Consider the following 6,354-nt stretch of genomic DNA (forward strand, 5'->3'; position numbering starts at 1 on the left):
TGTGTGTGTGTTTTTAACTGCGCTTCAAAAAGTTGATTTCTTTTGTAATCCTTTGAATTTTATTTTATGTATTAAAAAAGTTATTAAGAGAAAGGATTCATAGTCTTTGCCAGGCTGCAGAAGTCATTTATGACAAAAATGGTTAATAAATTCTTTCCTGGAATGAAAGATCTTTTTAAATCTCTCAGATACAAATCCAACTTTAATAGTAGAATGCACGAATGCTAAAAGTTCCTTAATTCATGTCACATACAGACTTCAGACAAGGAATGCTCATTACTAAGTATGACAAAGCAGGGCATGTTGGGAGGATGGGGTAGGCTAGCCTATTCTTCATACTTCATTTACACCAGCTCTATCAATTTTACCTTCCCAGATCCACAATTGTTTCTACAGCATTACTCTGATCTTATTCCCTCCTAGCTGTTCATTTACTTCAGCTCCATCTCCCCCTGATGCTTACTCATATTCCCATCATTGAGGCAATTGAATTCCATTGCATGTGGGAGTGAATAAATTCTTTTCTCAGAAGTTCATCATCATAGCATATATTCATTTATCCTTTTTAAGGCTTATCAAGTACTTTCTAAGCTAGGATTTTAGTGGTTGTCTAAGTTAACATCTCTAATTTTACGTGAGAAAAGTGAGATCAATGAAGGAAAAGGGATTATACAATCTAGTCAGTTTCAGGTCCTCTATTTCCAAAATCAAAGCTTGATCACTGTTTTTCATAGAGCAGATATGGTAAAATAGAAAAAAACACACCAAAAATCAGGTACTATGCTAAGTGCTAGGAGCACAGATACAAGCAAAGAAGCTTACATTCTAAAGGGTGGTGATGGTGATGATGGAAACAAAGGGACACATAAAAGGGAATTATAAAGCAGGGAGAAGGTGTCTATTAAGGGAATGACAGAGAAAGTCTGGAATATCAGATATGTCTGACCAGTGTGCTTCCTTTAAAATGAAAGTTCTGGGAGGAATGAGACAATCAGAGGAAAGGGACAAAGAGGTGAAGTGTATACTTCTATGCTGAGCAAGCTTTTGTAACATGATAGAAAATGTACAGAAAGACAAGAGGAGAGCCAGGAGAGGATTGGGAGAGTGAATGCATAGAATGGATAAGGGCACAGGACCTGGAAACCTGAGATACTTACTAGCTTAAGTGATTCTGAGCAAGTAATTTAAACTCCCTCAGCTTCTGTTCCTTTATTTGTTAAATGGTGATAATGAAGTACAGCTTCTTCAGAATGAGTGAAGGATTGAACATGGAAAGGGAACTGGAGAGGGAGAGGAGTCTGGGAAAATGGCAGAGTAGGTCAAAAAATTCCAAGCTCTTCAGATTTCCCCCACAAAAAAAAAGGACAAAACTATGTCTCAGGGAGAACATAGAATAGTTAAAAAAACAAATAGGAGTAGGGCAGAACAATAGTCCTCTAGAGAAAATAGAAGAAAGATAGCAGGATGGAAGTTTGACCTGTGTGAAGTGTTAACTTCTCTAGGCTAGTTGCTGATTTAGCAAGCCAGAGTTCTGGGACTAACTGGCTTGGGTGGTAGCCTGGGGGCCCACCAGTCACAGGAATTTTCACCTCCAGATCAGTGTGGGGAGGTGGATGTCAAAGTCAGGGAAGATTGAAGGAACCTCTGCTGATAAAGAACTCCAAGCTCAGCTGTGCAGTCTGAGTAAGAAAAAAGCCGTGTATGCTTGGTGAGTGCAGAAGGCAGGAAAGCTTCTGGCTGCAGGCCCTTAAAGAAAAGTGAAGTTCTTGGTTTGGGGGTTTCAGGCCAGAAGGAGAACTGAAAAAAAGGCCTGAGGTAGCAGGCAGTCCCCTTCTACCCTCCCCACTATTGGAAGAGATTACACTAACAAACTCTTAATAACCAAAAAAACAAAGACAAAAACCCCCCAAACAAACAAAACAAAAACACAGAAAATTACCATGGAAATAGGCAAAACTGGGATTGTCTTCAGAAGATGATGAAATAAGTAATAAATTTATTTATTTAATAAATAACTGAATAAGTAAAAGCCTGAAATTTAAAAAAAAAAGTCTCTCCTACTTCAAACAGTAATGTCAAATGCTCTCTTGCCCCAAAAGAACTCAAAAAAAGACATTTTTAAAAATGAAAGAAATTGGGGGAAAATTTTTAAAAAGGAATAAGCCAAGAAAAATAAGATTATAAAAAGAAAATCAGCCAAATAGAAAAAGAGATCCAGAGTCAAATTGGACAAGGGGAAATCAGCAAAGTTGTGAGACCAAGAAATAATAAAACAAAATAATAAAGAATGAAAAAATAGAAGAGAATGTGAGATATCTCATAAGAAAAATAACAGATCTGGAAAAATAGATCAAGAACAGAAAACATAATACTTGGACTACCTGAAAGCTATGACCCTCCCCACCAAAGTATCTTATTATATAATTATTATATAATAATATAAGAAATAATTATAGAAAATTGTTCCAAAGGGTTAGAACAAGAGGGGAAAGTAGAAATAGAAAAAATCCACAGATTATTATCTGAAAGAGATCTACAAGGAAACTCTACAGGAACATTATAGCTAAATTCTGAAACCTCCAATGAAGAGGAAAGTATTATGAGCAACAAGGGGGAAAAATTCAAATATGCTGGAGCCACAATTGGAATCACACAAGAACTAACTGTGATGTGGCTACATTTAAAAATGGCAGATCTTAGAACACTATATATGGAAGAATCAAAGAACTAGGGTTATGGCCAAAAATATCATACCCAACAAAATTAAACATAATCCTAAATGAAAATAAAAATTAAAAAAAGGATATTCAATGAATAATCAGACTTTCAGGATTTTGTTGCAAAAAGTCCTGAATTTCTCAATACCCCTATTTTTGTCTGCTTGCATTTTTTATTTCCTTCACAGGTTAATTGTACACTATTTCAAAATCTGATTCTTTTTGTACAGCAATATAACTGTTTGGACATGAATATATATATTGCATTTAATTTATACTTTAACATATGTAACATGTATTGGTCAACCTGCCATCTGGGGGAGGGGGGGAAGGAGGGGAAAAATTGGAACAAAAGGTTTGGCAGTTGTCAGTGCTATAAAATTACCCATGCATATATCTTGTAACTAAAAAGCTATAATAAAAAAAAAAAAAAGTCCTGAATTTAATAGAAAATTTAACATGTAAGATAAAAGTATCAAACATCAAAAATTAATCTTAGGGGCTCAATAAGGACACATTCTTTATGCTTTATATGTGGAAAAGCAAATCATATGTCTAAGATTATCAGTAAGTGGGTAGTCTGAAAGAATGATTGGGGTAGAGTTGAGTAAGATATGATTCTAAAAAACCAAATTGTGTAGGGAAAGGTAAAAAATAATAATTAGATTATTTGAATGAGGTATGAGAGCAAGAACTGACACAGAGGAAGAGGGAAGAGGGCTGGTACTTTTGGAATTCTACTCACGTTGGGAATGGGTTAAAGGGGGAACAATCCGTTCATACGTTCAGACAGACATATATCTGTGTGATATATAAATGAAATATTTAGAATGATATAAAAGCCTTCTAAATTTATAAATAAATAAGAGTGGGAGGGAATAGGTTAAAGGGAAGTGTAGATTAATGGTAATGGGATTAAAAGGGAGGCTGGGATAGGAGGAAAGTGTGGGGGAGAGAGGATAAGGGAGCTATCCTTGGAGTTTGGGTAGATTAAGTAATACAAGATAAGGTAATGGATAGAAGTAAAGTAAAGGAGTCAGCAGGGATAGGAACCAATAGATGCACATAAATATAATAATAATGATCAGGAATAGAATTTATCTATTTATTTATTTTTCTGTGGCTGGGGTTAAGTGACTTGCCCAGGGTCACACAGCTAGGAGGTGTTAAGTGTCTGAGATCAGATTTGAACCCGGGTCCTCCTGAATTCAAGGGTGGTGCTCTATCGACTGCACCACCTAGCTGCCCCTAGAGTGGGATTTATTGAAAAGAAATAGGGGTAGTAATAGTTGATTTCAAAGGTAAAGAAAATAGATTAAATCAAGACAGAAAAATAGGAAACTACACTATATGTCAACCATATTAATATTGTTTTAGACTATTTAAAACAATTAGATTATATAAGGTTGGAATATTGTTGAGATATAGGAAATGATGAAGTAGTCAATTAGAAAAATATGGAAAGGATTGGACTTAGGGAGGATGATGTTATCCACCTTCAGAGAAACAGAGTACAAAGAAGTATAATTCAGTCTTACACAAATGTATGTGAATACACATGCATATATACATGTGTATGACTATAGATATCAACACAAATGTATGGATGTATCCATATATATATGTATATATACATACATATATATATATATATATATATCTACACTTAATTGTAGCCTTTTGGGAAGAGGAGATGGGAGAAGAGAAGGAGGGGGGGATAAAAAGTGCATAGCAAAGAACAAAAGGAAATCTACCAACAAGCAAAGAAAAGATGGACATTTCTGAACACAACGTGTAGAATTTAGTATATAGCCTTTCTTGAAATGGGAATTTATTGTCTCTTATTTTGAACCCTCTGATGCTCTGCTATACATATGGCAATGTATTTTTTTCCCTTTATCTGTTCCGTTCATTTTTCTATTTTGAAATAATGTTAAAAAACAAAACAAAACAAACAAACAAACAAAAAACCCGAGCAAACATTTATGGAGCACCTTCTGTGCAAGGTATTGTGCTAAAAAAAAAAAAAAAAAAAAAGAAAGAAAAGAAAAGAAAAGAAAAGAAAACTTTCTTATCTCTCCTTACTGTTCTATGGAATTCTCATTTAGTTGGGTATATCTCTGGATTTCTCTATTTTTCACTTTCTTTCCTTATTTATTTGTAAAGCCTCATCAGAAGCCATTTTGCTTTCTTGGTCTACTTTTTCTTTGGAATGATTTTTGTTGCTGCCTTCTGTACAATATTATAAACCTCTGTCCACAGCTCTTTATGTACTCTACCAGATCTAATCCCTTAAATCTATTCATCATCTCCACTTCATAATCATAAGGGATGTTATTTAGGACATACCTAAATGGTATGATGGTTTCCCCAGTTTTCTTCAGTTTAAGTCCGATATTTGCAATAAGAAGCTCATGATCTGAGCCACAGTCAGTTCCAGGGCTTGTTAAAAATGAATAGACAGAGCTTCTCCACCTTTGGCTACAAAATGTATAATCAATATGATTTCTAAATTGACCATTTGGTGACATTCATGTGTAGTTGCCTTTTGGATTGTTGGAAAAGAGTATTTGCTATAACCTGTGGGTATTGTAACAAAACTCTTTAAGTCCCTGCCCTACTTAATTTTATACTCCAAAACCAAACTTGCCTATTATTCCAATTATCTTTTGGTTTCTTTATCACTTCAATGATCTTTTTTTGGGGGGGGATGTGATTATTTCTAGAAGATGTAGGTTTTCATAGAACTGATTAATTTTGATCTCATCAGCATTTGGAGGATGGACTTTTATTATTGTGACTGAACAATTTGCCTTAGATTCAAACAGATATTGCTGTTTGGTTTTTGAAATTATACTCCAGGACTTCTTTTCTCACTCTTTTATTGACCTTGAGGGCTATTGCATTTCTTCTAAATGATTCTTGTCCAGAATAGAATGTTTAGTGATCATCTGAATTAAATTCACTCATTCCCATCCATTTAAGTTCATTGACACCCAAATCCACCTCCTATTTGCCCATATCCAGCTTATCTTGGTTCCTAGTCTTACATTCCAGGTTCTTATGCAATATTGATTTTTACAAGACTGAACATTCTTCTGTCACTATATACATCCACAGTGGATCTTCCTTTTGTCTTTGGCCATTTCATTAGTATTGAGGCTACCTGTAATTATTCTCTGTGACATATTGGGCTTTCCAACTGAAAGGTTCATCTTTCATCTCTTATCAATTTAGTGCTGTCCATGGGGTTTTCTTGGCAAAGGTGTTTGAGTGGTTTGCCATTTCCTTCTGCTGCGGAGCATCTTTTGTCAGAACTCTATACTATCATCTGTCCATCTTGAATAACTATGTAACAACTCATAGGTTGGGGTGGGGGACTTAAAATCCTACGAGTCTGTAAAGAGACAAGGGAAGGAAGGTTTGTGAGGGATGTAGACAACAGTACATTGGAGGCAATAAATAAACGTTTGTTAAATTTGGGGTCCAGACCTGAGGGAATGAAAAATTATTTTGCAAGTCAGGAAGCATTGTAACAGATAACGGAGTACAAAAGTCTAGCTTTGGGGGTTAGTCCTTATAATTTTCTATTTCAGTCCAAGTCCCAACATTTAATTCTTTGAATCTAGTCCTTCCT

Source organism: Sminthopsis crassicaudata, chromosome 1, assembly GCF_048593235.1.
Source record: "Sminthopsis crassicaudata isolate SCR6 chromosome 1, ASM4859323v1, whole genome shotgun sequence".
Taxonomy (NCBI): Eukaryota; Metazoa; Chordata; class Mammalia; order Dasyuromorphia; family Dasyuridae; genus Sminthopsis; species Sminthopsis crassicaudata.